This window comes from Peromyscus californicus, unplaced genomic scaffold (genome assembly GCF_007827085.1).
Source record: "Peromyscus californicus insignis strain IS unplaced genomic scaffold, ASM782708v3 Scaffold_6__1_contigs__length_162567912, whole genome shotgun sequence".
NCBI lineage: Eukaryota > Metazoa > Chordata > Mammalia > Rodentia > Cricetidae > Peromyscus > Peromyscus californicus.
The window spans coordinates 85,402,774-85,414,804 of NW_026294584.1; the positions used below are offsets into that span (position 1 = coordinate 85,402,774).

The window sequence follows — 12,031 nt, forward strand, 5'->3', positions numbered from 1 at the left end:
TAGTGTGTAAGAAGGGATCATGGAGATTAAAAGGACAAAATTCCATGTTATATTTTGTTTGTATAATATAAAAGCCCGACAGTCAGCAGCAACTCCAGGAAGTTTTTGTTTAGCCCTGGAGCACTGTGGGAGGAAACTCCTTACTCTGCTGACAGTGATAGGTTGCAACATCATCAGCCTCCACCGGTTGGATGGTGAGGGTGAAGTCTGTCAGAGACCTACTGCCACTGAACCTGGCAGGGACAACAGATGCTAGGTTGAATGCTCCATAGATGAGGAGTTTGAGGGATGTCCTTATTTCTGTTGGTACCAGTGCATATAACTATTGGCAGATGAAGTGACACTCTTGCTGGCCCTGCAAGAGATGGTGGCCCTCAGCCCTAGAGACACAGGCATCGAAGCTGGAGACTGGGTCAGCACTATGTTGCCAGTGGAGTCACAAATAATAAACACACCTGGCTGTCAGATATACTAAAAGCACCCCACTGTAAAATCATCATGTGTGTGGAATCTGTAACAGCACTCATGAGCTACACTCTGAGAAGCCATAAAATAAAAGGGAAACTTAACACTAATTAAATGCCATAAATTTCAATGGTCAGGACATCAATGCATTGAAAACAACAAAGGTTACAAGGGATGTTCCCAACACTGTATCCTCTCACCTGGAACCCAGAGCAGCAGTACCCACACCAAGAGAGCAGCTGACCCCATCTCTGAGACCTGGACTAGAGGCTGCTTCTTGGGCACTGGCAAGCTGCCTTTCGAGATATTTGAGCATTCTGCACTGTGGCTAAAGTCTCAATATGCAAATCAGCTCAGAAAAGGTTGACTTGGTGCTCAGAGGACACCTGCTCTTGTGTCACCCTGTGAGAGTTAGAGTTAGCAAAGGATTCCCTAGAGTGTTCTAAGTGGGGTATCCCAGGTGACTTTTTGGCTGGCCTTTCGGAATTGTCACTTTCTGTTATTTTGAAGTCCCATGTGAGGAGTTTACTGTCACTGCTCTGATGTAAAGAATGTGAGTTGCAGAAGCCCTGTGATCCCTCAGAATTAAACTTTTAAAAAGGATGTATTTATATTTATTCTGTTTGGAAGTGTTTTCTCTACAAGTACCACAATCCGGTTGCCTTTGGATTCCAGAAGAGGGCATTGGGTCATTTGGAACTACTGTGGTAGATAGCTGTGAACTGCCATATGGATGCTGGGAATTAAGCCTATGTTCACAGCAAGATCAAGATGGGCTCTTATCCACTGATCCATCTCTCTAGCCTACACTAATTTTTATGTCTCATAACAACAACATATTTTGCATTGGGATACTTCTAGGCAAGGGAAAATAATTGGATTTAATAATATTGAGAAAAAGGAATGTGTCCTGGATCAAATGACAAGGGCTACAAGGGATGTTCCCAACACTGTATCCTCTCACGTGGAACCCAGAGCAGCAGTACCCACAACAGGAGAGCAGTTGACCCCATCTCTGAGAGCTGGAGGAGAGGCTGCTTCTTGGGCACTGGCAAGCTGCCTTTCGAGATATTTGAGCATTCTGCACTGTGGCTAAAGTCTCAATATGCAAATCAGCTCAGAGAAGCTTGACTTGGTGCTCAAAGGACACCTGCTCTTGTGTCACCCTGTGACACTTAGGATTAGCAAAATATAACAAGGGACATTGGCTTCACTAAGAGGCTTTAACCTAAATGTCATCAGGAGCAGAAGAAGCAGTGAGCTGTGAGCATGGCTTGAAGAAGGAGGCTGGAAACCTAACTTAGAATGAACAGGCATCACTGAGGATAAAGCAGGTGAAGTTACTGTGGCTTGTTCTGCTTCTCAGACCTTCCAGCATTCACCCCAATACTTGGCTCCATGTTTTTTTTTTATTGATAATATCTTCTAATAATTTGTGCTACATCTGCTAGAAACCTCATCCAACTACTGAGGGATCTGGATGCAGAGATCCATGACTAGGCCCTGGGTGGATCTCTGGGAGTCCAATTAACGAGAATGAGGAGGGTTTATATGAGCGAGAATTGTTGAGACCAAGGTTGGATAAAGCACAGGGACAAATAGCCAAATGAATGGAAACACATGAACTATGAACCAATGGCTGAGGGGTCCCCACTGGATCAGGCCCTCCGAATGGGTGAGACAGTTGATTGGCTTGATCTGTTTGGGAGGCATCCAGGCAGTGGGACCAGGTCTTGTGCTCATTGCATGAGTTGGCTGTTTGAAACCTGGGGCCTATGCAGGATTGTTTGGCTCGGCCTGGGAGGAGGGGACTAGACCTACCTGGACTGAGTCTACCAAGCTTCAGACTTTTGAGGAGCAGTTCAGCTGAGATTCATTCTGGATGAGGACTCAGAGGCTTCCAGTCTGAGGAAACAGGATCAGCTGAAGAATTGGCAAGGTGAAGTGACTGTGGCTTGTTCTGCTTCTCGGACCTTCCAGCATTCACCCCAATACTTGGCTCCACTTTTTTTTATTGATAATATCTTCTAATAATTTGTGCTACATCTGGTGCCCAATGTTTGTGGTACGAATTCATGAAAAAACCGCTTGCCTGTGGCCTTGCTGGCCCCAGCTCAGACCCAAGCTACACGTTGCCGGTTGTGATGACACACACCCACAGGATTTAGTGAAGGAGGCAGAGGCAGGAGTATTCTGAGTTTGTGGCCAGCCTAGGAGGCTTGCTAAGGAGAAGCTTTGGCCAGCCACAAACGGTGGCAGTGGGACCATGGAGGCAGTGGTTGCTGAGGCTCTGAGTTGCTGGCTACTTCTCATCATGTTGGTGACTGTGGTGATGCTGCTACCTGGGATGAAGGGTTTACTGCTGCTTGTTCAGAGAACAATTGCCAGAACCATCCTGTTTCAAGAAAGCTTTGGCAGAGGTCAGTTTGGAAAAGTTTGGCAAGACAAATGGTGGGGAGAAATTGCTGTGAAGATTTTCTCTTCTAGGGGAGAATGTTCATGGTTCTGAGAGACAGACATTTATCAGACTGTGATTGCTCCAAACCATAGAGGAGACACACATGCACACACACAAAAAATAATTCTGCAGGGAACCATGATCACACTTAACAGCGACTTTGAAATCTTCAAAAAGGTGACTGGATCTCACAATGATTTCACATGGACTATGATAAAGCCATTAAGCTGATTAACACCACCAAAAGATCGACCTTGGACTACAAACTGCTCAGGACAATTTTGAGATGGCTAGCTGAGAAGATCCAGCCTGACAGACTACTTGAACAAGGACTTGAGACAAGCCTGGCACTTTCCCATTATGCAGAGACTGGACAAATGATACAGCTAACTCTCCTAGGACTTGACAATTAACCCAAAAATTTTTCTTTTCAGGATTCCCTAAGGATGCCTTCACCCCCAGAAAGGAGGAAGTAATTTTAAGAAAACTATGCCCACATTCCCAAGAGGTGTGATGGGAGGTTTTTGGTCGTTTAATGAGTTTTGGATATTGTCATTGTTTACAATGGTTGGTTACAAGTTGTTGATTGTTAATGGTCAGGAAAAAAGCTGAACAAGGAGATTAGATTCAGAATTTTTGTTTAAAACAATAAAAAGAGAATATAGATATGAGGTAGATCATTGACTCTACTCTGAGAAAAAAAGATAAAGAAATAATAGGATAAATGGGTAGATCACTGAAACTACTCTAAAAAGAAAAAGGGGAAGATATAAAAATGACACAAAGTAGATTACTGAAACTATTATGAAAAAAAGAGAATATAGATATGATAAGATAAAAGGGAGATTATTGAATCTACTTTTAAAAAGGAACTACTTGTTTTACATAGGATACGTAATGAAAATTTTTTGTCTGAGTTTATCAAATGTTACTGGACTGGACATTGTTAATATATATAATGGAGTTTTTTGTCTGAATCTGTCAAATGTTGGTGGACTAGACATTGTTAATGTAATTCTTGACTATATATATTGTATATACTTATTGGATATAGTTTTTCTTGTATTAGTTAGAAGCTTTTTTTAATTTTAGACAAAAAAAGGGGAAATGTGGTGGTATTGTGTTCCCCGAAATATTATGCACCCTAATAAACTTATCTGGGTCAGATAACAGAACAGCCACAATATTAAATATAGAGGATAGGCAGTGATAGCACACGCCTTTAATCCTAGCATTCCAGAGGCAGAGATCTACCTTGATCTCTGTGTGTTCAAGGATACAGCCAAGCATGGTGACTCACGCCTTTACTCCCAGAAAGCAAGCCTTTAATCCCAGGGAGTGATGACAGAAAGCAGAAAGGTATATAAGGGGTGAATACCAGAAACTAGAAACTTTTGGGCTGGTTAAGCTTCAGGCTTTTGAGAAGCAGTTCAGCTGAGATTCATTCTGGATGAGGACTCAGAGGCTTCCAGTCTGAGAAAACAGGATCAGCTGAGGAAATGGCAGGGTGAGGTGGCTGTGGCTTGTTCTGCTTCTCTGATTTTCCAGCGTTCACCCCATACCCAGCTCCAGGTTTGATTTTTACTAATAAGACCTGTTAAGATTCCTGCTACAATTGCTTTTCCAATTTTGTAGGCAATGTCCCTGGGATATTGATGTGGATTGCATTCTTGTATCACACTGTTACCACAGCCTGCATAGCTTTCTCTATTGTTAAGTGTTGAAGGTCATTCTATACTCTATCTTCTTCAACTTCATTATTGAACATCCCAGTGATGTCATTGTATGGATCTTTAACTTCCTTGCTTAAACTGGTTCCCAGGTAATTGTTTTGAAGTTGTGAATGGAATTTACCCCAGCTTCTTTCTTAGTAAGTTTGTTACTATTACACAGAAAAGCTACTGATTTTTTTTTAGGTTGACTTTATATAGTGCTCTTTGTTTATACCCTGCTCTTTGCTGAAAGCATTTTCAGGTCTAAGAATTTTATGGTTGGATTTTGAGAGTCTTTTAAGTATAAGAATATTTTGTTGTAATTTGACTTCTTCCTTTTATCTCTCATCCTTGCCTTTTCCCTATGACTGAGGTTTGACCATAACATTGAATAAGAGTAAGAGATAGGTGTGCACCCTTTTCTCATTTCAGATTTGGGAAGCATTGCTATTTTCCCTCACTTAGTATAAATATAATGATATTTTTATCAGTCATAATCTTTGTTTTTGCTTTATATTGTTTTACTATGTCTTTAGACATTTCTTTCAGAAACACATTTTTGTTTTTATTATTATTATTATTATTATTATTATTATTATTATTATTTAATCCCATTGTGAAGCAGCTTGTCAATCAACTACAACACTGTCTAGCACATGCAGAGTTAAAAACAGCTTGACTTTTACCTTCTTTTAGAAGGGAATAGGGGCTGGGTTGGAGCCAGGAGACTGAAGGGGCAAGAGGAGGGAAGAGGGGAAATCTTTGATTGGTATGTAAAATGAATTAAACAAATTTAATTAAACAGAAATACAGCTTGGCTCCTAACTGCAAAGATCTGTCATTCTCTCATCCTCCACCTCTTCTGCTGCTACCCAGCCCCTGTTCTCTGGATCAGTAACACAGTTGCTGGGATGGGGACCCACACCTATGTTTCTTGAGCTGGCACTCACACAGTGCCCTTAGCTCTCTGGAGATGCTTCAGGAGCATGAAGTTGCAGAAGCCTCTCTTGTGCACTCTCCCATTTCAAACTGGAGCCAACAGGGTTTTCTGAAGTTAGACACCCAGGACAGCTGTGTATGGATTGGCTGCCTATCAAACCAAGGTATATGCAACTCCTCACAGCCTTCTCAGAATCCTCTTAAAAGAGAAAATTGACATACATGTTCCCCAATATGTGGGCTCCCAGGATGTTAGAGACATTCATCTCCACTAGCACGTTGGTTCCACATCAGTAAAGACTTCCTCAAAGAACCCATCACAGTGCTCCTGTGTCTCCATGTCTTTCACAGAACAGTGTGAGCCATCAGATGTCTGTGTACAATTTGGGGCTTTGTTTGATATTGTCAATAAAAATAGTCTCCCTAAGGGTCAGTTCATTGTGCAACCACAAACATCTGCCTCCTTGACCACATGCTCCAATTTTGAAGAAAATTGAAGAAAAATGAATAGTTGACTTTGTCTCAGTGTTGAAAACAGACATCAAGTATTATGCCTTCTGCCAGCAGAAGCTGAAGACACAGCTGCATATGCCACTAACTGTGCCCTGTATTATTAATTATCCAGGAAAGATACTTCTATTCCTGGTTCACTTAGCAGTTTTATCATGAGTTTAAATGAATTTTCTGAACTAGTCAAGATGATGACAGGATATCTGCTTAAGCACTTTGTGCTGAATTGCAGTTAGTATTTTTGTGTTTGAGCCAACCTTTTATCCCTCAATAGAAGCCAATTTGGTCATAGTATACATTTCTCTTCATGTGTTCTTATATTTCATTTGCAAGAATTAGGGGGTCTTTGTATTTAGCAGGGAAATTGGTCTCTCCTCTCTGGCTTCTTTTTCTTTTTTATCTCTGCTTTGTCATCTGGGTAATGCTGGCTCCGTACAATGAGTCCGATGGTGTTCCTTCCTTTTCTGTTGCGTGGAACAGTTCCAGAAGTGTAAATGTCAGCTCTTCATTAAAGGTCTGGAAAAATCCTGCAAAGCATCCGTAAGTCTTAATAATTTTATAAATAAATTATTTGTATTATAACTTTGAAATGTTGCACAAGAAAAAACTGAAAATAATAATGCTTTATTACTCCCCACTTAGAAAGAAAATGCATTGCAAAATGTTGGCATTAAGACAATAATTATATTCCTTGTTTTTAACAGGTATTATACTTGACAACCTTTACTAATGAGTTCACTAAGACTTGCTCCCCTTTCCCTTATGAAAAGTTTGACATTGCAAGTATTACCTTTGAATGGCTTCTACTGGAATATACAGTTGGAATGTAGTCCAAAACAAAATGTGCTACTAATGTAAAATATATTCAAAAGACTTACACACAGTTTCTTTTTATATTTTAAAATGACTAAAAATTAAAATTTACTATGCAGTTCTTATCATGCTGCCTAGTGCTAAAAGGACCAGGTGTCATCATGTCACCTGCCTCTTCCACATGGATGGCCAGCAGCAACCATTGTAGATACCAAATGTGTCTTCATGGACAGCTCCCTCTACACCAGGGGTCTGTAAGACAGACTGGGAGAGACACTTGGAAACAAACAGGCTACAGTTTTGATTTACCATTATCTGACACATTTGTTATCTGCTTTTAAAATTGGATTGCAAAATAAACTGCAATTTTATGATTTTTTTATTTTTTATTGAACATAATAATACTTATTCAACAGAAAAGGTAAACGTCTTCTATAATTCCTCAACTCCCTGTTTTGATCAGTTTCTACGACTTGGCGTGTTTGCTATATTAGCTTATGAAGTTCCTGCTTTATCTGCTTATGCTTCATCTCCTTTTGCCTACTCATTCTTTCTAAGCCCATTAAATGTTTCATATCTGGTGAATAGTTTTCATTGTCTTCTTTCAATTCTCCCAAGAGTTTTGTAATCTGTCCTGTATGATTTCTTCTCAAACTTGATAAATGCGAGGATTCTTGTTTACCCTGCAATTCATTAACTTGACCATGGAAATGTTTTATAAGCACCTCTTTAGTCATGACTTTGCAGTTCAGTTTGGCTGCTTTGTAAGAGAAATTTTCTAAGGCATTTTGGCAAAGAAGTTTCTCTATTTCTCTCTGATGCGATGCTTTGACGGGCTCAACATATGTGGCTGTGTTGTCCTTGACCCTTTTCACAGGATTTTCAAATTGCTCTATTAATACTTCATGTTCCATTCTCAGCTTATTTCACTCTGAAATCAATCTGTCTATCTCATTTCTCAATCTGTAGTTTTCTCATAAAACCTTAGAAATATGAAAATCAGTAAAGGCATGTCTATGGTACCGTTTGGCATGTAGGATTCCAGGGAAAGAGTTTGCATTTCCTATATTTGGGTGCCAAACTTCTTCCTTCAGCCTTTTGGCAGAAGGTTCCTCTCTGATCCTGGGGCTATGTCTGGACAACATCATTTTTCTCTCCTTCTGCAGCCTCTTAACCATTTTCAACAGGTCTTGTATCTCTCTCCCTTTTTCTCCCAGTTCTTAGTCAAGACTTTCCAGCTGTGCTTTAGCATGTGCCTGCTCTACCTGGAATTCTATGGACTGGAGGTTCTGATCCTCCTTGTCACTATTCTTGTGTTCTAACAACATTTTCATGCTTAAGAACATCTATTTCAGCTTCCAGATTTTTGACATTGATATAATGGACTTCCTTTATGTCCCCAAGTTCTGTCTTGAGTGCTTTTCATAGACATTTTATTGCTGCTTCAATAGTGTAGCTTGCTATGGTTCTGATAAAGTTGTTGATGCTTTTAATTTAATTTTATGACAGTTCTGTGTAGAAACACCAATTTCTTCTAGATGTTCCAGTTTTGAGAAGTATAAGATTTCTAAATACTCCTTAGTGATTGCCAGGATTTCATTTTAATCTATTTCAAGCCTCTCTCTTCTATCTCTGATTTTATTAATTTAGAGATCTTTCTTTTCTCTAAGTTAGTTTGCATGCTGTTGCTCATGTATTTATTTAAAGAACAAACTGTGAATAATTTCATGTATTGTTATTTTAATCTCCATTTACTTGTCTCCTCCTACCACGGACTGCCTCTGAGAGTGGTTTGATCATTTCCTTAGAGTTTGAGGCTCATCACTAGGTGCTTATTTGAGATCTCTCTGAATTTGGTCATTTACTTGAGGTCTTCTTGTTTTTTAATGTAGGCATTCAAAGCTATAAACTTCCCTCTAATCATCACATAGCTGCCTCCCAAGGATGCAGGGAAGCTGTGCTGTCAATTTAATTTGACTCTAGGAATTGTTTGTTTTTCTCTCTTACTTCTTCAATAAATCAATGGTAATTCAAAAGGATATTGTGCTGTCTCCAATTAATTATTTGGTCCCTGTAATTTGTTTCTGTACTGGTTTCTAGTTTCATTTAGATTCTCTTATTCTTTTTAGAATTTACATTACGACTTAAAATGAAGTCTATTTTTAGAAGGTTGATGGGATCTAAGAATGATAGATAATATACATGTTTACATGATAGCTGTGATATATTTTAGATGTCACGGTAGCCATCCATTTTTCATGCAGTTTAATTCTAAAATTTCTAGAGTGGTTTTCAATTTGAATATAAAGAAGAGAGCAGTGTGCTGAAATGACCCTCTGATATTGTATCAGGACAAATCTGAACTTCTGTGTCCATTCTATTGGTGGAGCACCCTTTATTTTGCAATCTGTTGACTACCAGTCCATAGGACAAATGGGCAGAAGCCGTGACAGAGAGCTTTAAATCATCTGTGAACACAATAGAAATAGCCTTCTGGTGAGGCAGCTCAACTTTATTCCAGAATGAAGGGAAATTTAAAGAATGGGTTCAGTGGCTGAATACAAAAAGCCCAGTTATTGCTATCTGGCAAATTATTTAGCCCTGACACCCATTTCTGACCTCAGTTTGTGAAATGTATTCTGAATAGTCTAGGCTATAGGAAATAACTTGATTCTGTAGCCCCTAATGAGAGCTGCAGATGTACTTAGACAATCAGTAGTTACAGGATAGAAAAATATATTTCAAGATTTAAAACACTTTTTATGTCACTGTGCCTTGGAAAACACCAAAGTAGGCCAATATTAGGAGATTTAAAGTCAACCTGAGTTCCAATCAAAATAGTTAAGACACAGCTGCTGTGGGATGTTCTGTATGGCAAATGTGTTGCTAATTAGTCAATAAATAAAACACTGATTGGCCATTGGCTAGGCAGGAAGTATAGGCGGGACAAGGAGGAGAATAAAGTTGGGAAGTGGCAGGCTGAGTCAGAGAGACACTGCCAGCTGCCACGATGACAAATAGCATGTGAAGATGCTCCTAGAATTATCTGTTGAGAAATTTCATGCAAGGAATAATACTCTATTGCAATGTATCTGTCCTTTGGTTATGAATAAAATCCCTTCCTGATTTACTACATGTTTGCTTCTTCAATTCTTTGAATAGGAACTTCAAACCTCAGAAGACAGAAGTACAGACAAGTAGCTGGCAAAATGATTGAGGGTGATGTAAAGAACAAAGTTCAGGGCAAAAATTATTTAGTGCTGCTTTAAATATGGAACAAGTAAACAAACAAAAATTCTCTTCTACCTGAGGAGGATACAAAATGGTGGCATTTTATCAAAGAAATTATACAAATAGATTAAGCCAGTGTGGTACACAGAAGAGAAAGAATGGAACTATAAATTTTGCCTTTTCAATCTATATGTGTATTTTCACCATGTTTATGAACTGTTGAGATTTTCTTTGGAATAAGTGTGTGGTGGTATTTTACTTGTACTGAAATGTGATTTTAATTGTATGTTAATAAATAAAGTTGCCTGGGGGTCAGAGCTATTAGAGCCATAGCAAGTGCGTGGCGGCGGTGGTGCATGCCTTTAAGGACCTGGAGGGCGGTACATACAGGCAGTGACGAGGCAGTCACATGTTTGGGTTTACAACCAATGAGAAGGCAGAACAGAAAGACTATAAAGACATACACACAGGAAGTAGGTCCTTTTCGGAGAGCTCTCTTGGCTGAAGAGGATCGCTGAATCAGGAAGGGTGAGGCTTTTAGCTCTGACCTCTTGGCTTTCTTCTCTGAATCGGCTCTGTGTTTCTTATTTAATAAGACTGTTGGTTACATCTACAAATGGCGTCCAACGTGGTGACAAGAGTTTCCACCTAAAAACTTAAAAAAAGATTCTAAAACTGAGCTAAAAACAGTTCCTAATTGTCTCTCTCAAATGAACAGCACCTGCCGGTTTGAGCTACTTGTGGGTTCCTAGTGTACGCACTCGACCTGCAGTATGGCGGGAATGAGGCCTCTGCAAATGACACATTAAGCTGCGTGGTGGATTTAGCCTTTGCTAGTATAAAACAAAAAAAAAGTTTCTGGGCTACACCCTGCGTGGCTAAAAGCATAGACCTACGATAGCTCCCAGAGCTGGCGGTAAACCACCGCCATGTTGGGAAGCTGAGGTGGGCGGAGCCAGCAGCCACAGCTGCTGCAGCTTAAAGCAATAGATTCACAATAAGACAGATTCAGATGTAATAGTTTAAAATGTGTGTAAAAGATACGTAGGCTTGAAAGAAACAAAAAAGGTGATATATACAGTTATAGAAACAAATACATAGTTTTAAAAAGTAAAGTCTTTAAAGAGACAGTAAAGTTAATATAAAAAATAAGCCACATAAAGATAAATATTACACAGAGAATCTGGATTGTGTTGTCTTTGGGATTCTTAACTGCAGAGAGACATTTGATTGCAAAGGAAGCTGATTTAAACCAATATATATATTTTAAAGGTACCTTGACTTCAAAATTTGGATATGTTGCTTTGAAAAAGAGTCTCTTTTGTTCCCACAGAAAGCCAGAGGCTATGGATTTGTTCCAGATTAAGATACATCAGGTTTGACCAGCCAAGACCCCCTAAAAGGTCTCCGATGACATCATGGTCCAGATGATCCAACATCTAGAATGGTTTCAAGGCAACTGGCTCAGACGATACAGCCTCATGGACTACTCCATGATCCTAAAATTTTCTTTGTGTCCCCATAAGATACAGCGCCCCACTCCAGCAGAAAGTAGTAAGAGAAGCTATGCCCAAATTCCCAAATTATATGTAATTTTACTTTGTTAAGGTTAAAACCTTCCTTTTTAAAAAAAAAAAAAAAAGTGCTGTGGGATGTTCTGCATGACAAATGTGTTGCTGATTAGTCAATAAACAAAACACTGATTGGCCATTGGCTAGGCAGGAAGTGTAGGCGGGACAAGGAGAAAAATAAAGCTGGGAAGTGGAAGATTGAGTCAGAGAGACACTGCCAGCCGCTACGATGACAAAAAGAATGTGAAGATGCCGGTAAGCCATGAGCCATGTGGCAAGGTATAGATTAATGGAAATGGATTAATTTAAGCTGTAAGAACAGTTAACAAGAA

At 39.5% G+C, this 12,031-nt stretch overlaps 1 pseudogene; it reads right to left on the reverse strand.

Annotated features, from left to right (window-relative positions):
• Positions 1 to 5,526: 5,526 nt before the first annotated feature.
• On the reverse strand, positions 5,527 to 6,119 carry LOC128099672 (splicing factor U2AF 35 kDa subunit-like; annotated as a pseudogene).
• Between the last annotated feature and the right edge of the window lie 5,912 nt (positions 6,120 to 12,031).